General features: G+C 42.2%; 1 protein-coding gene across 5 annotated transcripts in view; it reads right to left on the bottom strand.

The window, feature by feature from the left end:
• Positions 1–26,492, bottom strand: part of LOC108318535 (LIM domain containing preferred translocation partner in lipoma) — a 731,582-nt gene that overhangs the window by 629,639 nt on the left and 75,451 nt on the right. The gene's annotated exons all lie outside the window — the stretch shown is intronic.

Below are 26,492 nucleotides of genomic sequence, written 5' to 3'. Positions count from 1 at the left end.
TAACTGAATCAAAACATGAAGAAACAAGTGACTAATAGGAAACGAGGAGTGTTGTATTTGTCAAGGGGAGGACACAATGTTCTGCAAAGGTGTCAATGCCATCAAAGATGAAGGCTGTGGAAATGCTCCAAATCAAAGGAGACTAAAGAGGCTTGACGACAAAATGCACTATCTGACCTTAGGCTGGACTGTACCCCAAAAGGGAAAAAGCCGTTTTCTTCAAGGACAGAACTGGGCCACCTGACAAAGGAGAAGTACAGGCAGTAAAGTACTGAATCAGTGTCAAATGTGCAGAAGTTGATTATCATACTGTGAATAGGATGAGATTATGTTTACTCTTTTTATTCTTGAGAAATACACACTGTACTTAGGGGTAGAGGCAATGATATATGTGACCTACTCTCTAATACTTCTGGAAAAAAAAATAGAGAGAGGGGGGAGCGTGTGTGTGTGTGTGTGTGCGTGCGTGTGTGTGTGTGTGTGTGTGGAGAGAGACAGAAAGAAGAAGGGAGGGACGAATCGGAAGGATGATGAAGTCAGTGGTATAAAATGTTAACAGCAGATGAATCTGGGTAAAAGTATATGGTTATATCGGACTATGCTTATTTTGCAACTTGTTTTGTAAGTTTAAAATCATTAACAACAAAAAGTTAAGAAAAAAAATCAGAAAGAGGAGGGGGGAAATGTAGTAACTGAGAATTAGCTCTATTTTGAAACACAATTTTAAAATGATAAATTATCTTATTTCATATAATATTTGTGTATATATAGATTGCAGGGCTACACAAAGAATTTTTTACATTTTCTTTTCTTCTTTCTTTTTTCAGTCTTGCTCTGTCACCCAGTCTGGAGTACAGTAGCAGGATCTCAGCTCACTGCAGCCTTGATATCCCAAGCCCAAGCGATCTTCAGACCTCACCCTCCTGAGCAGCTGAGACTACAGGCATGAGCCAGCACACCAGCTAAATTTTAAATTTTTTGTAGAAGTAGGGTCTCAACTGTGTTACCCATTCGAACTCCTGAATGGGTATCCTCATTCAGGTATCCTCAAGCTATCCTCACTCCTCAGCCTCCAAAGTTCTGGGATTACAGGTGTGAGCCACTGCACCTGGTTATTTTAATTTCATAATACGGAAATCAATTCTATAAAATTTATTCTTCTAAAACTCCTGAGGGTAGACAACACCTCACATGTCCAAGACCACAGTGGATATATAACTAGAGTTACAGTTACAAGTTTTGTCGGTCACTTCAAGCCTCTGAAATTCCAGTTCACTATGTTTGCAAACCGAGTACTATTTCCCTTTTAGAAAGAGCAAGTTTAGAGTTGGAAGATGAGCTATATCTAACAACGTAATAGCTAGCATCTGTTTTTAAAAATCGATTAGCAGTGGCGTTTGGGATTAAAAATTACCAAACGAACTGGTGGAGGGGAGGGCAGGAAGTTTTTTTCCTCATCAAAATATGGATTAGGTCACATGTGCTCCCTCCCACTACACACCTGAACTTCCCAGCAGAGGAAAAATGAATGAATCAGGCCTTGAAGTTTCCTTCTTGGATACGTTTGGAGAGGGGAAAACAAAGATATGAAGGCTAGACATTATGAGGTCAAGAAACATCAACTGAATGAAACTTGATGTTGAAAAAGAAAAGGGAAAAATATCTGGGACGGCAGCAAAACCCACAGCCCTCTGCTTCCAAAACAAGCTCTGCTGACTGTGTGTGTGTGTGTGTGTGTGTGTGTGTGTGTGTGTGTGTGTACATATAATTAAAAGTTATACTGCAGCTGAACACGAGGTATTGTTCCCTTCCAAAAAGCATTAAAATATAAAGGTCAGGTATCTTAAACGGCATTTTATTGCACAAGCTTTTAAAAGACCTTGAACAATTAAAGCAATGAAATATATTCCTTGATCTTGTTTTTAAACATTCCTAGAAGCATAAAAAGAAGGCAGGGTCCAATGCAAAAAACATTAACCCTTTCTCTCCCTTGGCCCAACATTTACTTTAAGGCTTGTAAGCCTTTTCAAGACTTCTCTTTACATTCATGTTGTTTGGGTGAATTTTTTTGGTCATCCAGCAGTTTTCAGTTGGGTGTCAGGGAAATCACAGCACAAAAATGCAACCCACTAAGTAAGATGTCAAGCAAAATACCATGAGAGAAATTGCTAAGAAATCAAGACGAGATCAATGGTTCTAAACTCTTAGGAGCTTTAAAATATAACTGAGCTCGGGTCCCACCCACAGACACTCTGATTGAGATAAGCATTGTAGGGGCCAAGCATTTTTTTAAAGTTTCTCTGATGATTTTAGTATGTGGCCAAGTTTGCAAATCACTGGGTTAGAATATTTTAAACTCTTCAACATCCCCTAAGTCTTAGAAAAATCTTCAATCCTCTGATGCAGTGTCCTTAGATTGATCACATCTTTTTTTCCCTTTTTTTTTTTTGAGATGGAATCTTTCTCTGTTGCCCAGGCTGGAGTGCAATGACACAGTCTTGGCTAACTACAACCTCCGTCTACAAGGTTCAAGCGATTCTCCTGCCTCAGCCTCCCAAGTAGCTGGGATTATAGGCGTGTGCCACCATGCCCAGCTAATTTTTGTATTTTTAGTAGAGATGGGGTTTCACCACGTTGACCAGGCTGGTCTTGAACTCCTGACGTCAGGTGATTCGCCAGCCTTGGCCTCCCAAAATGCTGTGATTACAGGCGTGAGCCAACATGCCCAACATGATCACATCATTTCATTTCCCACCCTTGCTCAATTTCCACAAAAGTGAAATGGCAAAAATAACAAACCAATTTCACCAGTCTATGGAAAAAATTATTAATAAATGTTAAAGTCTTTGCATACATGAATATTAGTTTTGACAGCTTCCTTACACAGTCTGTAAAACTATGCCTTAACTTTTCAAAGGGATCGCTCTCCTACCAACTAGTCTATAAACAGATGAAGGCTCTAAAAATATCTTCACATTTTTTTTTTCCACTAAAGTACCTAGCAACTAAGACTGGGTATGAGTTGTACTACTCACAGAACCATTGATCTCAGGGTAAAAAGAATTCTGCAGAGGTCATCTAGACAGTCCCCTGCCTTCATCCAGAAAAGAGCTCATGACCCCATTTCACAGATGGGCCAAGTGAGGCCCAGAAAATTAAAGTGATCTGAATTCAGTCACACTCAGGTCTCTACACGAACATGTCAAGCTTTTAAGTACTGGCTAAGTAGAGTTCTTTCTCTACCAAAATTTCATCTGGGTGAACCAGAGTTCTTTCTCCAGGTCTTGGCTCACCAATCTCTAGCAAAGAAGGCTGAGATCCCACAATCTCTGGTCTGAGGATGTAGAATGAAAGAAAAGCCTTAGATGTCAATAAATTATTAAGTTACTTAATGGATTAGTAACTTTGAACAAGATATTTCGTGTGACTAAGCCTCTATTTCTCTATTTACAAAGTAGGAAGAATAATTTTGTGAGAATTAAGGAATCCAGTTGATTCAGTTAAAGAATTATCTGAGTCCCTATTTTGTGTCTCATCTATATCAGATGGTAGGAGAATGTCGGTGTGTTCAATGCTCCTGCCCTGTGGGGCACTCCTGGGCTTTCGCCCTGTTCCAGAGAAAATCTGCTGCTGAGCAGCAAATGTAGAAACTGGGAGGAATGCTTAAGATCTCATGCCCTATTTAGACTATTTCAATTCATAAGACATGGAAAGTCAGCAGAGATTTCAGATAAGAGAGATTAAATACAATTGTTCTATCATTTATGAAGAGGAAAAAATTCCCTGTAATTAAATATCAAAACACTGAGCTTGGGATATTGGAAGGGGCAGAGGGTGTTAATCATAAACAAATTAGTGAGATAAATTGCAGGGTATCCACTTCCTAAAGGCTTTAGAAAGTTATTGAGGTTGATAATTACAGAAATTCTATGGGTCATCATTCCTACTTGAAGGGCAGATCAATGAAATAGACACCTAGAAATATCAGCCTGATCCCAAGGCCCTCAGGTGCCAGAGACTGAATGTTAATGAAAAAAAAAAAAAAAAAAAAAAAAAAAAAAAAAAAAAAAAAAAAAAAAAAAAAAAAAAAAAAAAAAAAAAAAAAANAAAAAAAAAAAAAAAAAAAAAAAAAAAAAAAAAAAAAAAAAAAAAAAAAAAAAAAAAAAAAAAAAAAAAAAAAAAAACACATTGTAGAGACCATCTAGTTCAATAACCTCATTTTATAGATAAAATAATAGACAGGAATCGAGGAAACATGTCTAGGATGATAAAACAATTAAAAAGGAGATAGGATATCCAAGGGATATTCTAAGTCATTTCTCCATTAGAAAATTCTCACATCGTTTCACACTATATCAGCCAAAAAATAAAGTGAAAAACTTTGAAAATATATTTCAACAATTATAGTCAAGAAACAAAAATATTTTGCTTTTCCTGAAAAAATAAGAAGTGTTCACAGACAAAGAAAAACCGTTAGGATACTCCAATATATTCAACATTATGTTATTTTTTTTTAAAAAAAAAAAAACAACAGGGCTGCACTGGGTACAGTGTCTCACACCTATAATCCTAGCACTTTGGGAGGCCAAAGAGGCCACTTGAGCTCAGTAGTTCAAGACCAGCCTGGGCAACATAGTGAGGCCTCATGTCTTAAATAAATAAATAAATAAAGCAGGACACATCCAAATGCAATGTTATTTTTATCTGAAAAAAAAAAAGTGTGACAGTGGAAAAGAAGGAAGCATGCTTCCTGTTTTATGAAGTTTACTTTGTGGTCTTTATTGCACAGGTGGCATTATCACATAAGGTGCCTTCTAAGAGGAGATGAAAAGGCAAGAGGAAGGCAAAGGTGGTGGAATGAAGTTTAGGGCAGCAAACTTTTACTGAGAATTTTCTCTGCTAATGGCTCTAGGCCAGGATCTGTGAGGAACAGGATCATAAGAAAATACCATCCCTGCCCACAAACTGTTTAAAAGCAAACAAATCTGTAATCCCAGCACTTTGGAAGGCCAAGGTGGGCGGATCATGAGGTCAAGAGTTCAAGATCAGCATGACCAACATGATGAAACCCCATCTCTACTGAAAATACAAAAAGTAGTCAGGCATGGTGGTGGGCACCTGTAATCCCAGCTACTTGGGAGGCTGAGGCAGGAGAATCGTTTGAACCCGGGAGGCGGAGGTTGCAGTGAGCTGAGATTGTGCCACTGCACTCCAGTCTGAGTGACAGAGCAAGACCCTGTGCCAAAAAAAAGAAAGAAAGAAAAAAAGAAAACAAGCAGAATTATGCTAACAATTTACCCTAATCCAAGCCTTGAGTGATGAGTGCAAAGAAGTGAACAAAAATCATCACTAACCATGGACCAAGAACGAGACAGCAAGTAGTCACCCATTAGACAAAAACAGTCAAAAAAAATGAAGCAAAAAACTTTGAAAATATATTTCAGCCATTACAGTCAAGAAACAGAGATCTTTTCCTTTTCATGACAAAATAAGAAGCCCTCAAAGAATATATGGCCTGGTGAGGACATACAAAATCATTCATCCGTCACTGATTCACTCCATTCATTGAAAATCTACCATGTAACAGGTACCGACGTACATGCTGAGGCTTCAGAAATGAGCAGGACATGGCTGAGTTCACAGTTCAGGGCAGACAACAAACACACAATACTGAGTAAGCACCAGGCAGTGTGATTATGCCAAAGGAGATTTTGTGCTTTAAAAGAGTAGGTTACTCAACGGAGAGAGAGGTAGGTTATCAGAGATGGCAGGGAAGAGGCACCTCTACAACAAACAATTACACTTTTGACTCTAATACAACGGAGAGTGGATAAAGTGCCTAATAGAGATAAGTGCCATGCACAGTGAGAAAGTCCCTAGGGAGTATTCTGATCAAAGCCTTGGCCTTGAAGGAGAGGCAGAGTCTTCTAACTGCTTTCATGAATCACAGACCAGTGATTCAGCTCTGCAAGAAACCTTAGAGATGGATATTCCAAGGTCTCAAGGGGTTAGTACCAGAAGCAGAACTGGAACCCAGAACACAAGTTGGACCACTAGACTGGTCCCTCTGCCTAAGCCCACTCTGCCTCTTCTGTGTCTGTGAATGAGCTTACCACTCCCAGCCACGCCAAACTGTATAGAACCATTTCAGCAAGAGGCTCGGGTAGCATTAAAGAAGCTCCCTCCTCAACAATGTTAACGTTTTGTGATTGTTGTCTTGAGGCAACATGTTTGCTTTTAAACGTTCCCAAATTAAAAGCCATTCTCGGCATTCCTACAATTGTATATGGGCCAGCCACAGTGGCTCACTTCTGTCATCCCAGCACTTTGGCAGGCTGAGGCAGGCAGATCTCTTGAGGCCAGGAGTTTGAGACCAGCCTGGACAGCCCCAACCCTACTGAAAATACAAAAATTAGCCAGGCGTGGTGATGGGCACCTGTAAGCTACTCAGGAGGCTGAGGCAGGAGAATCGCATGGACCCGGGAGGCAGAAGTTGCCTCGAGCCGAGGCTGTGCCTCTGCACTTTAGCCTGTGTGACAGAGCAAGACTCTGTCTCCAAAAACAAAAATTTTTAAATAAAATAATTAATTTAAAAAAACAGTTGTGGACCTGAACTCAGATTTGTGTCAGAGTGAACTTTCTAGTTAGTCTCCTCTTTCCACAGTGAAGAAATTATGCCTAGAGGGATTGAGGTTAGTCACCGTGTCCAATCATAGCACCTGAACTCAGAAGAGTCTAGCATGTTTTGCTCAATGCTGCCAGCTTGGTGGCCTATGCCCTCATTCTCACAGCCTGCATTTTTTTTTTTTTTTTTTGAGCCCCCGTCTTGCCCTACACACAGGCTTGAGTACAGTGGCACAATCTCAGCTCACTGCAACCTCCACCTCCAGGATTCATGCGATTCTCCTGCCTCAGCCTCCCAAGTAGCTGGGACTACAGGTGCATGCCATCACGCCCAGCTAATTTTTGTATTTTTAGTAGAGATGGGGTTTCACCATGTTGGCCAGGATGCTCTCGAACACCTGACCTCGTGATCTGCCCGCCTCAGCCTCCCAAAGTGCTGGGATTACAGGCATGAGTCACCACACCCAACCCAACAGCCTACACTTTTTATAGACTGACAAGTGATAGACCTCAGGACAGCAAGAATCATGCCAAAAGGTTAACATCCATTAGCTTGTGTATTGTAGAAACAGATCACAAGATATTAGAACGTAAAGAAAGAGAGAAATAAACCATTTATTTCACAGCTTTCCGTGCAAGCTTCTCAAAGCCCCCTCCCAGATCCGGCCTTCTGCAACACCACCCCAAGCCCCTGGAGGTTTGATCCCTACTTAAACTGCCCCAGATCACGCCGTTTTCCTATCAGTACCCTACAGCAAAGGTGGAAAAGAATTGCCAATTTCTTGTGAATCCTGAAGATTTCCTTTATGAGTCATGGGAAACTAAAATAACTTGAGGGGTAGGGGGAACTGTAGAAACAGTTTTAAATCAGTTCTCACTATTTTGTTCCACAGTGTGGTATAACTCCTAAAAACAGAAAAAATGAAGTTTCTAGAGTTGATGCAAAAATAGGAGTTTTTGTTAAGGTTGTGTCAGTTGTCACTGTGGCATTTCTTATTAGTATTTTTCTTACTGTCATTTTTTTTGTTATATTAATTATAGTTTGATCACTGTAGGAGCTATTTTGAATCCATGGGACTTTCCTAACCAGATTGTTTTGGCATTTTAAAGTTACTCACATTCGGGGCCTAAACAATATGGCAAGGATCTTTTTTTCCTCTCTTTTTTATACTCAAATTCTGAACAAAGGAACCATCTGTTCTCTCTCTGAAAACATCAGCCCTTGTTTTCATTTTTCATTAATAATAATGCCTCAAACTTACATCATCTCTTTCTCCAACTTGCTTATTAAAGCATTTTGTAGACATTGCCTCATTCATCTTCAATGCCATCCCCTACAAACTAAGGAGAAAGGGGAAATGTTTGCTAATCTTCACTTAGATACGTGATTATCAGATGTTTAACAAATTTTGCATGAATGATTGCATGTTAGCCTCAGAAGGGACGTTGGTGATCACCTGGCCCAGTTCTGGCTCTTGCATCTGTAAAATGAAGACCCAGAAAGGAGAAGTGATTGCACATTCTATTTGTGTACCTAACTCTCTGCTCCTGACTTTAAGCAGGGAGGGCAAGAATGGCGTCTTTCACAGTTTTGTATCTCCAGTAACTGGTGTGTAAAAGTCATTTGTTGAATGAATGAAAATGCTTGCAAAAAGTTACACAGGTGGCTGTGACAGAGCTGGGGTCATAGCTCTGCTCTCCTGCCTTCCCATTCAGTGTGCTGTTTTTTGTTTGTTGTTTTTTAGTTTCTTTCCTTCTTCTTCTTATCTCTCTGTCTCTTTCTTTCTTTTTATACTACCATATAGACCTGAATGCAAAAAGAACCAAGCAGAGACACAACGAAAAAGGTGATGAGGATGGAGAGGATAAGAAGCGAACTTTTACCTGTAAGTTAGAAATTTGTTGTACAAACCCAGTAGAAATCAAGTTTAGCCATTAGCCATGCTAAAACTTAACCCATGTTAAGGCTGAGTCTCTAAAATATCTGCATTCCTTATATGCACCATGTATTTAAGGATTTGGTGGATTCCTTAAACATTACCCAACTGGGGAAAATAACCTGTCTTAATGACAAAGGATGGCAGGCCTCCTTAACACTCATTAGCCCCCAAAAAAGCACATCATCTACCCTGCGATTTGACCTCGTCCCTCACTGTAATTCAAGAGGACTTACAGTATCAGAATCATGAAATCTACCAGCCCAAAGTTTTCCAATGAGCAAAGGTCACTATAATAAAGACCTTTTCTCTGTATGCCTTGCTGGAAGTCAGAAGCTCATCTGGCACGTTTTTCTTATTTTCAGAATGCCCTACTCCCCACCATTACTCTTTGAAGTTATAGGGAAAAATAAATTGTTTCTAGAAAAACAAGTTAAATTTGGAATTCTATCATCTGAATTGCTTCTATAGCCATAGTTCTAACAAAGTCAATAACTCTCTGAAGATTCTTTAAAAACTGGTTGTCCATGTAGATGAGAAAGCTGTAGGTCTGGAGAAGGAAATCTTTTATTTTTAAGGAAAAGAAACAAAGAAAAGAAATCAGACGGCCAAGGAGAACTCAAGTATATAACAATGTGGTCTCACATGAAGTACATCAGTTACAGATATAAGCAGGAAACAAATTAGCTTGAAAATAAAAACAGATCAACATAAATGAACCCTAAAACAATTCGGATGACTTTTTTGCCTCCAAAGGGAAAGATGAATGGACATCAGAAGGAGGAGAAGAGAAAAAGATGGAGAACAAGTAGGGAGACACTGAAATCCCACAGTGTATCTCACACAAACACAGCAGGCTGCCAAGGGTGTCTGGGGCTGCTCAGCACACAGCGGGGAGGCATTTATATCCAGTCATGCAGTATCAGCTGGAGAAACGTACAGCATGTACTTCAGGGCAAACAGCTGCAAAGAGGCTTGCGCAGATAACAGCAGGTTGAATTCATGTTATATCAGTAGTCCTACCCATACACCACCTTCTTTTCTTAGAGTACCAGGCTATCCCCATGACCATTTATCATTCTTGCAGCCGCTACATGGAATATTAACCATCTATTAACACTTCCCTGACAAAATCGTGTCCATTTCATACATAGGGACATTCTTGCTCTCTCTAAAAACATCACTTTAGACTATGCATGCATACCCTGTAACATCCTAGCATTTTACATTTAAAAATAAAAGAATCATATAGTTAAGGACAGATAAAAGATCCACAAAATGTTCCTTAACTGGCCTTGCTCTCCATACCTAACTTTTTCGGAGGATTACTTTAATACAGCCAACGGGGAGGTTCATTCACTAAGTGTGTTTCTAATCGCTACTCACATGTCTGCTCATGCTGCGGATTAGAGAGCAGCTCCTCCGCCCTTCCCATGCTCCTCCCACCAAAACCATGTCTGAGGGAAGAATCCCAAAGAAGGCAGATGTGTTATCCCACCTAAGCAGCCTTACCAATTAACTAGTAAATATGAGCGGATAGTTATGATTATGCTTTTTAAATAAAAGTTTCTACCCATGTATGTTGCTGGTCTGATATTCTAACCACTCAATTATAGTGGAATGACTTTGAGTAAGGCTCTTGACCACTCTAGACACATCAATTTCCTTCACTACAAAATAAAGCAGTCAAATTCAGTACATACTAGACTTCCTTCTAACTCAGAAATTCTGTGCCTATGAAGCTGCTACTGTCAATCAATCTGACCTCTCCCTCTTCATTTGTTCCTCTTTACCTCTCTCTCTCTCTGCCTCTGTCTCTCTTTCACTCACAAAAACAGACTTATCCAAAACTCCTGACTCTTATGCAGTCAACAACCTTGTTAGGCAAGCTGTAAGCAAGTCCTACCCACGTTCCCCCTCACTACTCTTTGGCCTAAAGTTTGATACCAAAAGGATTTTCAAATCAGTTTATGAAAGGAAAATGAAACACACAGATACCATTTACACATAAACCCCACCTTGAGATGAGATCCTCTGAAGGGTCCAGCAGTCTCTCCGTCATCCCAGTTCACAGAGATGACCATCTGCCAGCTCCATGAACTAGGGGACAGCAATACCACAGATCTAGGTGCTCGAGTCCCATCTCTACTTCTTGCTCTCTGAGACCCTGAACAACTCATTTTACCTCTCTGGGCCTCAGTTTCTCTGACTGTAAAGTGAGGTGTTGGAGATAAAATAAATTGCAGATTATCTACCAATTTTGATATCCTATCCTAGAGCCCTGAATTTTCATGAGAAAGGAAGGCAAACACCCATCCAAGCTGTCTTGACTGTATTGGTGTTGACATACAACCTCCCAGATAAACGAAAGTGACTTTTTGCATGAGTTGCGCAATCAATACTAATAGCTCACTAATAGGGCAAATACTTCTAATTTGTGTTTGTTTATTTGTTTATTTCCAAGCTAAGGAAGTTGCAGACACCACCTGCCAATGACTTTTGGAGACTCCATAACACCTTTTTTCAGACAATGGGCCCCAAGTTCGGAAACTTAAAATGTCAAAGGCAGAAACCACAAAATACAATTAAGGAGCCTGAAATATTGGTAAAATAACAGAAAGGAATACGATAGCCTTCTTTAAAAATTTTGTTAAAACCAATAGTGACCGTAAGAAAAGGCGATGTAAAGTAAAAATAAAATCGAGCACAGAAAAGACAGATTTGCCTGGGATTCCTTTCAGCCGTGTCATCGACACAAACAGCAAAGACCGTAATACTCATGTTTCTATTTGCTACCCTCAACTGACATGGTTGGCCATTTGTTTTGTTTTAAATAAAATGAGGAAGCAACAGCAGTATTAAATTCATCCGCAAAAAGCCCATATTTGCATGTGGAATACAAGTAAGTGTGTGCCTGAATGGGTGATTAGGCATACGATTGCCCATCCGCACCCAGGGCCTAAGCAACCCTGCAGGTGTGCCTGCCGCAGGCACAGAGAACCTGAGTAGAGATATCTCTGCCGTGGAGAAGCTACAGGTGGGAGAGAAACCCCACGGCAACTGGACTTGTTCTGAGCCACCCACCACTACTGTCCTGCTCCTGATCCACTGCCCCCATCTCTTAAAGCTGAAAAACAGAAATATGTCTTGTCATTCTTTTGCTAGATTTACGTGGACTCTTTAAATCACAAAGGCAATTTGTTTTTTTTTTTTCTGAGCATCTTCAAGCTGTCCATATGAGACAGCAAACTTAATCAATAAATAGGTGTGCTCTGACTGTTCCACTGACCAGCCATTCCCATGTCTCTCAAATAAAGGCGGCCGGGCGTTGTGGCTCGCGCCTGTAATCCCAGCTGTTAGGGAGGCAGAGGCAGGAGGCGCTGCGGCTCGCGCCTGTAATCCCAGCTCTTAGGGCGGCAGAGGCGGGAGGATAGCTTGAGCCCAGGAGTTCGAGACCTGCCTGGGCAATATAGCGAGACCCCGTTCTCAACAAAAAGGAAAAAAATAAAAAGACAAAAAATAATAATAATAAGCATTACAAATAAAGGCATATCTTGTTTTATTGCACTTCAGTTTATTGTAGTTGGCAGATAATGTGTGTTGTTTTTTTTTTTTAACAGATCAAAGGCTTATGGTGGAAACCATACAACTTGCTTGTATCAAGCAAGTCTTCTGGTACAATTTTTCCAACAGCATGTGCTCACTTCATGCCTCTTTGTCACCTTTTGGTAATTATCACAACACTTCAAACTTATTCATTATTATTATATGTACTATGGTGATCTGTGATTAGTGATCTTTGCCGATGTGACTATCATAATTATTTTGGGGTGTCACAGACCGTGTCCATATGAGATGGCAAACTTAATCAATAAACAGGTGTGCTCTGACTGCTCTACCCACCAGCCATTCCCATGTCTCTCCTCGGGCCTCCCCATCTCCCACAGTAATTCTGAAATTAGGCCAATTCACAACCCTGCAAGGGTCTTGAAGTGTTCAATTGAAAAGAATAGCATATCTCTCACTTTAAATCAAAAGCTAGAAATAGTTAAGCTTACTGAGGAAGGCATGTCAAAGCCAAGATAGGCCAAAAGCTAGGCCTCTTGTGCCAAACAGCCAAGATGTGCATATAAAAAAAAAATTAAAAGTGCTATTCCAGTGAACACAGGAATGATAAGAAAGTGAAACAACCTTATAGCTGATACAAAGAAAGTTTGAGTGATCTGGATAGAAGATCAAACCAGCCACAAAATTCCCTTTAAGTCAAAGCCTAATCCAGACCAAGGCCCCAACTCTGTTTAATTCTATGAAGGCAAAGAGAAGTGAGGAGGCTACAAAAGAAAAATCCGAAGCTAGCAGAGATGTGTTCCGGAAAAAAGATGTCTCCCTAACATAAGTGCAAGAAGTGCCAGCAAGTGCTGATGGAGAAGCTGCAGCAAGTCATCCAGATGATCTAGCTAAGATCATTGATGAAGATACACACTAAACAACAGATTTTCACTGTACATGAAACAGCCTTATTTTGAAAGAAGATGCCATCTAGGACTTTCAGAGCTAGAAAAAAAAAAAAATCAAAGCCTGGCTTCAAAGCTTCAAAGGATGGGCTAACTCTCTTGTTAGAGAGACTACTGTGACTGGTGACTTGAAGTCAAAGCAAATGCTCATTTACCATTCTGAAAATCCTAGGGCTCGTAAGAATTATGCTGAATCTACTCTGCCTGTGCTCTATAAATGGAATGACAAAGCTTGCATGACAGCACATCTGTTTACAGCATGGTTTACGGAATATTTTAAGCCCACTGTAACCTACTGCTCAGAAAAGAGAGAGAGAAAAAAGATTTCTTTCAAAATATTTCTGCTCATACCTGGTCACGCAAGGTCTCTGATGGAGATATACAAGGAGATTAATGTTGTTTCCATGCCTGCTCACACAACATCCATCCTGAAGCCCACGGATCAAGGAGTCCTCTCAACTTTCAAGTCTGATTATTTAAAAAAATACATTTCGGCTGGGCGCAGTGGCTCATGCCTATAACCCCAGCACTTTGGGGGGCTGAGGCGGGTGGATCACGAAGTCAACAGAGACCATCCTGGCCAACATGGTGAAGCCCCGTCTCTACTAAAAATACAAAAAAATTAGCTGGGCGTGGTGGCATGCGCCTGTGGTCCCAGCTACTCGGGAGGCTGAGGCGGAAGAGTCGCTTGAACCCAGGAGGCGGAGGCTGCAGTGAGCCAAGATCGCACCACTGCACTTCAGCCTGGTGACAGAGAAAGACCCCGTCTCAAAAAAAAAATACATTTCATGCAGCAAACCACCTTGCCATGTAAGTACCTATTCAACAACCCTGCATGATCTGCACATGTACCGCAGAATCTAAAGTACAATTAAAAATACACACAAACACACACACACACACACACACACACACACATATATATACATATATATATATATACACACACATATATATATATATACATATATATATATAATGGAACTTCAAAAACAAATACATTTCATAAAGCTCTAGCTGCCATAGATAGTGATTCCTCAGATGAATGCGGACAAAGTAAATTGAAAGCTTTCTAAAAAGGATTCACCATTCTAGATGCCATTCAGAACATTCACAATTCATAAGGGAAGGTCAAAATATCAACATTAACAGGAGATTGGAAGAAGTTTATTCCAATCCTCATGGGTGACTTTGAGTGGTTCAAGACCGGAGGAGGAAGTAACTGAAGAAGTGGTGGAAATAGCATGAGAACTAGAATTAGAAGTGAACTGAGGATGCAACTGTGTTGCTGTAATTTTTTGTTTCAACTTGAACAGATGAGAAGATGCTTCCTACCGATGAACAAGGAAAACGGTTTTTTGAGATGGAATGTACTCCTGGTGAAGATCCTGTGAACATCACTGAATGGCAACCAAGGATATCAAATATTCCATAAACGTAATTGATAAAGCAGATCCAGGGTTTGAGAGGACTGACTCCAATTCTGCAAGAAGTTTTCTTGAAGGTAAAATGATATCAAGCAATATCACATGCTACAGAGAAATCTTTCTATGAGTACGTGATACTGCTTGATATCACTCTTTTTCTGCAGAGTCAGTCGACGTGGCAAACTTTACTATTGTCCCAGTTTCAGAAATTACCACAGCCACCCAACTTTCACCAACCACCACCCTGATCAGTCAGTAGCCATTAGCATCATGGCAAGACCCTACATCAGCAAAAGTAGGACTCTCTGAAGGTTCAGATAATTGCTAGCATTTTTCAGCAGTATGTTCTTTAAATTAAGGTATGTACACTGTTTTGTAGACATAATGCTAGCGCATACTTCATAGACTACAGTATAGCATAAACATAATTTTTATATGCACTGGGAACCAAGAATTTTGTATGACTCGCTTCACTGCAATATGTGTTTTATTGTGGTGGTGGTCTGCATCTGAACCCACAACATCTCTGATGGATGCCTGTACGGGTTGTTGCAACTATTTTTATTTAGCATGCATGACCACTTTTACCTGCTTCACCCGAGCCACACTATCCTCCTCACCTTTGCGGCATGTCCCAGGCATGCTTCAGTTCAGGTTATTTGTGTTTGCTTTCGGTCAGTCCTATACACTCTTCCCCAGTCTCTCCCACCCGTCCATCTCCAGCTTGCTACCTCGCTTCATTCAGATCTCTGTTCACATAGACTCTTACCATCAAGACCTTCTCAGGCCAATGAATCTGCATTTGTGTCCTCCCTACTCTTCATGCCTTTAACCTCTTTTCTTCTTAATGCATTTAGGTTGGTGTAAATGTAATTGCGGGTTTTGCCATTAAAAGTAATGGTGGAAAGAGCAATTACTTTTGCACCAAACTAATAGATCACAGTGTAAATATTACATATTTACACATTAATTTTTCTGTCTTTTTTTTTTTTGACAGTTGTTCTAGTCCCATCATCTGGAATAGTGTCTAGCAAATAGTACGTGCTCAGTAAACAGTTAAGTCAATGAGTCACCATTATTACTGTTTACAAACCATTATACTAGATGGCATGGGATATCCTATGGAAAAAGACCAAATTCATGCTCTCAGGGAGCTTCTACAGAATTCATGCCCCCGGGGAGCTTCTTCAATCTAGAGGGGAAGAAAGATTGTGAAAACTGGCTTACACAGCAGAGCACAGTGGCATAAGATTGTGAAAACTGGCTTACACAGCAGAGCAAAGTGGCATGAATGGTCTATTGAACATATAAACAAAGCATTCTAGTGGTACAAAAAAAAAAAAGCAAATTATTGACAATAGCGGATGGTGGTGGGAAGAGGCCTAAAGAAGAGACTTCTCTGGAAATACATTGAAAAGAAACATAGAAATCATCTTCAAAAATACATTAGCACAAAAAAAATTCTAAGACATCCTCAGTTAGTCTCCTTTCCTTCATCAATAATGCTAAGTGGAGAAGAGATTGCCCAAGATAAGTCAGCACTTACGTGTGCCAAGATTAGGGAGAAAGGCACACTCACTTCACTCCATTAAAGTCTTCATTTTAAAGTGGAAATTATTTAACTGCACAAGAAAACATGTCTAAAAAAATTCTAGACTCTTGCCGGGCGCGGTGGCTCAAGCCTGTAATCCCAGCACTTTGGGAGGCCGAGGCGGGTGGATCACAAGGTCAAGAGATCGAGACCGTCCTGGTAACACGGTGAAACCCCGTCTCTACTAAAAATACAAAACATTAGCTGGGCATGGTGGCGTGTGCCTGTAATCCCAGCTACTCAGGAGGCTGAGGCAGGAGAATTGCCTGAACCCAGGAGGCGGAGGTTGCGGTGAGCCGAGATCGCGCCATTNCCCAGCTACTCAGGAGGCTGAGGCAGGAGAATTGCCTGAACCCAGGAGGCGGAGGTTGCGGTGAGCCGAGATCGCGCCATTGCACTCCAGCCTGGGTAACAAGAGCGAAACTCCGTCCCAAAAAACAAAACAAAAAAAAAAAAAATTCTAGACTCTTAAGACAGGAAGGACCTTAAAAGTCATCAAGTGTAACACTTTATTCCCTCCACAAAATACCTAAAATACAAAATACCTAATTGGGTCAGCCCCACCTAAACACCTGCAGGGGTGGTGAACCTTGACCCCGAAAGGCACATCCCATCTGTGGTGTGCTCTTAATATCGAAACATTATTTCTCATACCATCTTTCCATTTCTTCCAACCCACTGCTGCCAGAACTCTTTCAGAGGTCCCAAAAAGTGAGTTTGCATCTCTTCCACGCAGTCTTAGGAGAGCACCACCTGCTCTGCTCTCTCGTCCTCCCTCCCCTTTATTTCTTCTTCACACTAAGCATTTCCAGTCCCTTCTTCATTCGTCTAGGGTTCAGGTTTCCAACACTTTCAGCCATCCTAAAATGCCCTCTTCCTTTCCTTCCTTCATTCTTATCCGACTGTTCAATCACCTGGTTGCTGAGTTAACCTACTGCTCAGGCAATTGGGATCCTGGCAGAAAGTTAAGCATTTTGTCTGAAGCTGGAAGAAGGGGAACAGGAGATCTAATGGATTCATGGGGTAACGCTGATCCAATTAAGACCCTGGCAGGATCGCCTGCCTTTCTGACCTTGACCTTGAACTGTCATCTTTGACATAAATTAGAATAGTATGGACATTATAGCTCCTAGGAAGCAAAGAAGATGAAGAGGTGAAAGGTGACCCCACTCAACCTCAAAGACACACAGACTTTGAGTAGTCTTGTGCTTTCAATAAGTCATGGATCTTCTAGAACTTCTTATTCAAGCTTTTCATCTCCCATAGCCAGCCTACCTCGATGAATGTGAGACTAGAATGTGTAGCTTTTAACTATCTCTATATCAGAGAATCAGCTTCTAAAACCTAATGGGCTGTGTGATCTTCAAGACACTTTACAAGTCAGTAAATCAAAGCATCCCAGAAGGTAAAACAAAAAGAGCCATTTAAATCACCGAGTCCAAAAACAGCCCAGATATCTCTTGTGTGCTTTCACTCTCCACTCCTTGCCCACAACCATGGCGATATTCCTAAGTGATCATTAACTCGGTCACAATGCAGCCACAGAGTGCTTCTCAACACAGCACCTCAAGGAACCACTACCAACACATCATTTGGCCATGAGACATGAAATCCAAACCACTCGTTCCTCGGTTGAGCAAAACTGAACAACAAAGATGAGCCAGGACTGCCCAGGTCTCACTATGAGGAGCAGACCTGGAACTGTCAAAGCCCCTTACTCCACACTCCCAAGTCATTTCTCCTCCTTTAACTCTGGTAGTCTGTGAACAGCCCTTAGAGTTGGGGTGGGGGTTTGCTATTGTACTAAGTTCCATAAGAGATACAAATAAAGCATTTCTAACAAGGGGCAGGAGCGGCACAGGAGGCTTAGAGGAAGATGTGCATTTGAGCTGGCCACAGAAGGATGCTATTTATAGGAACCGGTGGAGTATGCCTTTAGGAGAAGAAAAGTTAGGATTGGGGTGAGCATTCCAGCAGAAGAAACAGCAAAAGCAGAGGAATGGTGAGGACTGTGGAGTGCTGAGCCAGGGTGAGTAGCAGCTACATACAGAGGTCATGGAGGGTGGCAGTGGGGGCTGGGGAACAAAGAAAATGACAAGATTAAAAGAGTAAACAGAGACTTTGTGGAGTTGTAAATGCTGAGTTCTAAAAATTAACTTAAAGGCCTTAAGTGTCATAAATGGAAAAAGAAGATTTTAAAAGTCTCCAGTTGCAGTGAGCCGAGATTGCACCACTGCACTCCAGCCTGGGCAACCGAGTGAGATGCTGTCTCAAAAAGATTTAAAATATATATATATACACACATATCTCCATTCTCAATGGGGGGAAAAAGCCTTGCTATAAACTGTATTACGAGAATACTTTCATTATGTAAAAGCCTATTTTGTTTTCATGTCATTCTTAGATTACATCATAGAGTGGCTGTAGCCATCTCATACCATATTATAAATAAATCACTGGCTTAATCATAGAATGAGCCAGAGCCCCAGATTTAAAAGGAAAATATTAGATCATTTTTAATAACTGATATAACTCAAGCCAGTTGCCATTGAACCAGGGTGAGGTGATCTCATCCTGAAGAAGTCCAGAAAGGACCCAAAGCAGGTCAGAGCTGAGCAGGTCCCAGAGACACTTCCATTTGCAGATGAAGAGGTTGCTAATGGCACCTGAGTAGAGTTCACCCTCTGGACTAGACAGTCTTGTCATTAAAATCAACACTTACAGCCAAGCGTGGTGGCTCATGCCTGTAATAATCCCAGCACTTTGGGAGGCTGAGATGGGCAAATCACGAGGTCAAGAGATTGAGACCATCCTAGCCAACATGGTGAAACCCTGTCTCTACTAAAAAATACAAAAATTAGCCAGGTGTGGTGATGCGCGCCTGTAGTCCCAGGTACTCGGGAGGTTGACACAGGAGAATTGCTTGAACCCAGGAGATGGAGATTGCAGTGAGCCAAGATCGCGCCACTGCACTCCAGCCAGGCACCTGGTGACAGAGCAAGACTCTGTCTCAAAAAAAAAAAAAAAAAAAAATCAACACTTACTTTTAAGTAGTGATGCCCAACAGGTCTTCCTCATGAAACACAGTGTATAAAGACTTTGATGTCCTAGCCACTATATATCCAAGTATCAGAAAATATGAGCACACTATGATGTTTATACTTATGTCTTGGGAGTCATTATGCAAAATTAGAAATGTTGAGGCTATTAGTTATTCAGGAAACGTGAATCTGGGGTGACCGAAACACAAATGCTGCAGGTCTGGGCCAAGCCATGGGGACAGTGTAAAGAGAATATGAGATAATGGCCTAACAAAGAAAAGAACTAAGGGTGATCTCCAGCAAAGGGCTAAAGACTCTTAGGGGTGATCAGAAACTAACATTTAATGTGTACCCACTACGTGAGAAGTACCACGCTCAATAGGCACTTCATAGATACTGCGCTGCTTTGAGAGCCCCAAAGACTTCATGAAGTAGGCACTATTCACTCCATGGTTTGCAGAAGTGAAAACAGGTTAAAAATTAAGTGAACTAGGTAGGATTCTGTGACTAATGTGACAGTCTTCCTACTCCAAATTCCTCTTTACCATGTTGTCCTTGTCCAACTAAAACTCTAAGTCCTGCCATGTACTTTTTTTTAGTTTTTGTTTTTGGAGATGGAGTTTTGCTCTTGTGGCCCAGGCTGGAGTGCAGTGGCACAATCTTGGCTCACTGCAACCTCTGCCTCCCGAATGGCTGGGATTACAGGTGCCCACCACCATGCCTGGCTGATTTTGTGTTTTTAGTAGAGACGGGGTTTCACCATGTTGGCTAGGCTGGTCTCAAACTACTGACTTCAGGTGATGCAACCGTCTTGGCCTCCCAAAGTGACGGAGTTACAGGCATAAGCCACCACGCCCAGCCTCTACAATGCACTTTTAATAAAAAATAAATAATAGATAGAAAACACATTAAGAACAGGAAGAGCTAGACAGGCGTGGTGGCTCGTGCCTATAATTCCATCAGTTTTAGAGGCCGAGGCAGGTGAATCCCTTGAGGTCAGGAGTTCAAGACCAGCCTGACCAACATGGTGAAGTCCCCACTCCACTAAAAATACAAAGAAAAAATAGTCAGGTGTGGGTGTCATTAATCCCAGCTACTCAGGAGGCGAAGGCAGGAGAATTGCTTGAACCTAGGAGGTGGAGGTTGCAGTGAGCCATCCCACTGCACTCCAGCCTGAGTTGCAGAGCGAGACTCTGTCTCAAAAACAAAAATAACAGGATGAATATTAAAAAAAAAAAAAAAAACATGCTGAGAGTTGAAGGGGACCATGGAGCAGTCACAGCAGGATTCACATTCTGGTCACCCACATTCTCAGTGACCAAAGCTGCGCTTTCCTCATTTGGACTGTAGAATCACTAAGCTTGACCATAATTTTAAGGCTCCAATTTCCATTAATTTTTCTAGTTATGTGAAAATGGACCCTGAGGGAACCTGTCATCTTCTATAACATAAACTGCCGAGCTTGATTTTGAAAAGGACTCCTTTGGTAGGGGGAAGAGAAGGATGCTTTGGAAAAGAAACTTCTTGTCATACAGAAGGTATTGGCTGGTTTTATGTCTGGTCTTGTCAGTCTCAAAGTAATGTTGTATATCAGCTCTCTGGTCCTAACACAAATGTTATTCATAACTGCAGAGACACACTGTCTGAGCCATGTACTATTGATTTATGCAACTTCACAGGACACAGCATGGCCCACCAGGAGACGCAAACCCCTGAAATTTACCTAAAGGGACAAAATCAAAGCTCAGGACTCCAATTTTTGATCTATTTTTCCCAATCTGTTTCTGGGACACGATAAAGGATGAGAAAAGAAGAGAAGATATGCCTAAAAGTTGCATAGACTCATTATGCAGCAGAGACTGTGGGGTGGTGGAAGGCGGGGCACGGAGAGGAGCTGCAGATGGCTCATCCCTTGACTACCCCTGGCTCTGCAGCCCTGCAAAGCCTGTCCCCTTTCCAAGTCTTGGTGCCTCACGCATAGAGCAAAGGGCTCAAGCAAGAACTTTTCGGCATTTCTACCAAAGCAGCTCTAACTGCTGAGGAGGGCAAAAATGTAGAGGTAAGGGAACACAGCATGAATTGAAAACTTGTGCTTTTCCTCTTAAAAGCCATGCCAGTTTTACAGCCTGTGCTATTATGTATCTATGCTTCTGTCAAGAGTTTTAAATGAAGTTTTCCCCAAAAAATGTTTCCAAGTAAAACTGATCCACAGAGGTGTGCTGGGTTTATTCAGTAGCTTCAAGCAAACCCCAGGACCACCTTAGCACACCCATGTAAACCCGGGGTATCTGTGGTAACAGCCCCTAAGATGGCTCCATGTAACTCCGCCACCTGGTATGCACACCCTTGTGCAATCCCTCCCCTTCAGTGTGGCCTGGATTTAGTGACTGGCTTCTAGTAAAAAGAATGAGGCAGAGGGAACAGTGTGTCACCTCCAGGATTAACTTATAAAAGGACTGTGACTTGCCTCTCAGGGACTCTCTCTTGCTTACTCACTTTGAGGGAAGACAGCTGCCACATGTGAGCTGCCCTATGGAGAGTCCCACATCGCAAGAAACTGAAGTCCTCAGCCCAGTCATCTGTGGGGAACTAAATCCTGACAACTATCATGTGATGAGCTTGGGAGCAAGGAGAACTTCCGGAGTTCAGGCTTCCGGTGAGACGGTAGGTCCAGCAACACCTGGCCTGCAATGTGGTGAGAGATTTTGTGGTACCCATCCGAGCTGCTCCCAAATTTCAGACCTACAGAAACTGTGAGATAATATTAATCAATGCTTCTTTTTTTTTTGAGAGTCTCACTCCGTCCCCCAGGCTAGAGTACAATGGCACTATCTCGGCCTACTACAACCTCCGCCTCCTGGGTTCAAGTGATTCTTGATTCTCCTGCCTCAGCTGGCCAAGTAGCTGGAATTATGCCACCAACCCTGCCTAATTTTTGTATTTTTACTAGAGATGGGGTTTCACCATGTTGGCCAGGTTGGTCTCGAACTCCTGACCTCAAGTGATCTGCCTGCCTCGGCCTCCCAAACTGTAGGATTACAGGCATAAGCCACCATGCCCAGCCTAATCAATGCCTCTTGATTTATGGTGCTAAGTTCGAGGTAATTTATTACACAACAATAGATAACTAATATCGCATCAAAGTTTGAAATACCCAGACCTGGATTATTTTAATGGCCACCATTTCTCATGAAGCATAAGAAGTACATCATAAGAAATTCAGTAACAAGAACTCTTGAAAGAAATCTTCATCTCCAAAACCGCAGAGATGTATTCCAGCTTGGTGACACATAGACAGGCATGCTCACACTATAGAGACATGACCATGGATGTAATCACATTGCCTACAAAGTCAACACAGTACCTTCTGTAGCAGCATGTTGGTGGGAAATGAGCTGGAGACTGAACTAGACGTGGGAGGTGAAAGACTTCTTGCCTGTCCAGCTGTATTCTGGTATCAGCTATATCTGCCTTTACAATCTGTCCACCTCAGCGGTCCAAACTATGGCCACAGGCCCAACCTGCCAACCACCTGGGCTTGCATCATAAAGCTCCGTGGCTCACTGAGTTCCGTGGCTCACTTGTGTCATAAAACTCCGTGACTCACTGAGATCAGATTCAATCCCCCCAGAAACCTTCCCCAATGTTTCCTGTGATCTCCACTCTCCCAATCCTTGATCCATGCCCCATGAGATCAGAGACTATAATTTACCTCAATTTTCCAAGCACTGAGCCTAAGGCCTGAAACATATCTGATGATTAATAAATGTGTACCATAAAGAATATGTTTCTCATGTGTATTTCTTTCTTATGTATTTATCTTTTTCCCTAACTATAAGCTTCTCAAGGTCAGGGACTGAGCCTAATTCACGTAGTTTCCTAAAGATCACGAGGTTCACTAACATCCAAGCACTGACATCAGGGCAGCAAACACATACTCTATGAACCAGGGTAAATACTTGGCCGCAATCTACAAAGGTCTTTCTGTCCATTCACACTTCAGACCCTGTCTACCACACAGCAACCCAATGAGGAAGGTCTGAGGATTCTGATCCCCTAAAGCCATGGCTAAGGTAAAGTAGAAGTATATCCACTGTGTCAGAAGCCAAGAAATAGAAGAACATGGAATCAGGAGGAAGGAGGCAAAGGAGAGAAAGAGATATCACTACTTTTTACTTTCATGGCTAGGACACATAGCTCCTACAAGACATCCCTGGGTTACATGAAGAGCCATAGAGTTTCGGGAGACTGGATAGGTCACTGCTCAGACCTGACAAATCCTCTTGTAAGTTTTGAAGCAAATAAGGTAAAAGCAATAAAAGCTGGCTGAGCAAACACTCACACGTGCCCAGAAAGCACCTGACTGAGTAATGACAGACAGCCAAGACATTCACCTCTGACGGAAGTTACCAATGCTTTGCTTCCGGCGGACACTAATACTGATACTTCTGAGGCCCAAAGAGGAAATATTAAAACTGAAAGCCCTTGGCTACCGTCAGCAATTGTAAACTGGTATCAACAGAGGGAAATAATTTCCTTCCTGACTCCCACTGGGCTAGTCACGCCTGGAGCAGGTGTGATTATCTCATCTAACAAAGTAAGAAGTTAAATGGGCTAGACTGAAGCTTCCGTGGGGTCTCTCAAGCACTGAGACTCCTAGGTTTCTGAATTTACCTCCCTCCGCCTCCTGTCTCAGGCAAAAATGAATGTGAAAAATAATAATACGTAATTCTACTTCGATTCTAACCTGCATTATTAAGCAACATTGCAGATCTGCTGCAGGACTGAGGACAAGTTCGTGCCCATCCAACCCTGAGGGGGATGAGGTGCAAGGTTGGCAGGAAGGACATACGCCGAGCATGTGTAATGTTCTGGATACGGTGCTGGGCACAGGGCATATGTTGTTTATATTCAAGATGAATCTTTAAGGAAGAAAACAACTGTAATAACCTATCATATAGGAAGCACACTTTATAGTTTACAAAGCAGGTTGGCATTAACAACGCGCTGGCTCTAAGCACACATGAGAGGTAGGCAGGGCAATGATTATTGTTTCTAATTCTCAGATCAAAGAAAATAAAGGTGAGAGGATGTTGTTCTTCCACGGCTGCACATCTCATACTTGCCAAGAGTTCTGTTAGGCCATCCCACCATACTCACTGCCTTGTTATGCATTCACAAACTTCTTAGGTCATGTGGCCCCAGAAGTCTTTTTCTGTCCAGTCATTTGAGTTTTTCGCTTGTTTAGCTGTAGAGACAGGGTCTTGCCACATTGCCCAGGCTGGTCTCGAAATCCTGGCCTCCATCGATCTTCCTGCCACGGCCTCCCAAAGCCCTGGGCTGACAGATGTGAGACCCCATGCCCAGCCTGTGCGGCCACTAGTTTCATCCTCAGAAAACCCGAAGTCTGGCCTCGTCTGTGCTACAATTCCTAAAACCCCCCAACGGAGCATCAGCCAACGCCTGATAGAACACCCTTTAGGAAAGGGACCCTCACTACCTTCCAAATTATTCTATCCATAAAAATGGACGTTGTACCTATCCCATGCCAGAGACCCCAGCAGACTCTGGAGACACACACATGAACAAGTGAAGCTGGCCTTCTCCTGCCCAGGTTTGATGTTCTCGAAGACCGGGAGCACGTGTGCCCCAGAATCCTGCAGCAGAATCCACGGTCTCATTCCGGTAACAGTTCTCGGTTGGCCATCATTCCTGGTAGTCTCAGCAACCTCGTGTAGACAGTCCAGCTGGCTCATGCCTTTTCAGAAGGTGAGGCAGGAACTAAGCCCAGCTCTCTAGAGGGGCTCTGACTGGGGGTTAAAGAGGTTTGCAGAAGGCCTATGGTTGCCCACAGAGCTTCCAGTCCTCTCTCCTTCTCCTAATAGCACCCAGATACTCCTTTAAGGGACCGCCTGTTCTCCACTGTGCATGTACCGTGAGATTTGGATGGGCCTGTGTCCAAATTCAGTTACAGGACAATCCTGGTTCATATTAGCATAATCCCATTCTCTTGGCTTCAATGACTAGTTCAGAAATACACAGTCAGCCAAACCAATGATAATACAGCAAACCAGGCTCTTTCCCCAGAATGGGAAGAGGGATGTCTATGGGTTTCAGCAAGCAGCCTTCTCATGACCCATGATGTAAAACATTCCGAGGATGAATCCCAGACATAAAAAAGGGCAGAGCAAGAAGCGCTGCAGAGAAACAGAGCTGGAGTCCTGTTCAAACTGTGCCTGAGGCTCACATGACCTCTGGACTTGCCAGCTTCCAGGCGTTCTCGGTTTGCAGAATCACCCACCCGCTTCATTCGAGATGCCACACTCTACTGAATGCAGGCTAAGACCGCTTCGGCATTTTGGAAGCCACTCCCAACTGCTGGCTCATAATTAGCTTATGAACAACAAAAACTCCTAGGTCTTTTCCAGTTTGCTCCTGTTAAAAAAATCTCTCCCATTCTGTCATTACACATTTGATGTTTTAAAAGCTTCATATTTGCCACAGTTTAATTATAAACACTGGAAAAACTCAAGACGTAGGGCAGGTGACAAAGAGTTTTCATTTGATACTTAAACTGTATGCTAAGGGGAAAATATTCACAACCATGTTTGAAATTTTAACAGACACTAGGGTTTATGCATCAAACCAGGGGTTCCCAGCCTTTCATGTTATATAGATCAATAGGCCCATAGTCAGCTGTACTTTTAAGATATGCTGATTAAGACAGAGAGACAAAACACAACTATAAACTCAGTCACATTTTTAAATGAAGTTCTTTTTTTTTTTCAATCACAAAAGCATCTTCTCTGTTCTGAAAAACTACACCACAAATATGTGAAGTGTATTGTTTACACAGCACAATGCCATTGCTGGGGGCATACATGAATTGGCCTCAGCACAGGGACCATCGATCCAGGATGCTAACTGGAAGTCTCACCCAGAATCCGCTGGCTCATTTCCTCAGCTCTCATTACAGCCCAGGGCATTCCACACTGTTGATTCTTTCCACCACCCCCAGTTTTTAGAACATAGTGTTTTACTCTACCCACTAAGTACAGAGGTGCTCCAAAACACAAGGGAAAATTTACCTTACCTGGTCATGGTTCCCCTTCCTGAGCACATAACAGGATTTGCACACACATCCCGATGAAGCTCCAGCAGGCCCTTTAAGACAAAGGCTCACACCCTTTGCCTGAGCATATTTAGCCTGCCCTGCCCCAAAGGGTCGCTACAAAAATAAAATGAGGCTGGGCATGGTGGCTCACACCTGTAATCCCAGGACTTTGGGAGGCTGAGGCGGGTAGATCACCTGAGGTCAGGAGTTTGAGACCAGCCTGGCCAACGTGGCAAAACCCTCT

This window comes from Cebus imitator, unplaced genomic scaffold (assembly GCF_001604975.1).
Source record: "Cebus imitator isolate Cc_AM_T3 unplaced genomic scaffold, Cebus_imitator-1.0 Scaffold220, whole genome shotgun sequence".
Taxonomy (NCBI): domain Eukaryota; kingdom Metazoa; phylum Chordata; class Mammalia; order Primates; family Cebidae; genus Cebus; species Cebus imitator.
The sequence above is the reverse complement of the archived record's forward strand: the minus strand, read 5'-3'. Positions and strand labels throughout refer to the sequence as shown.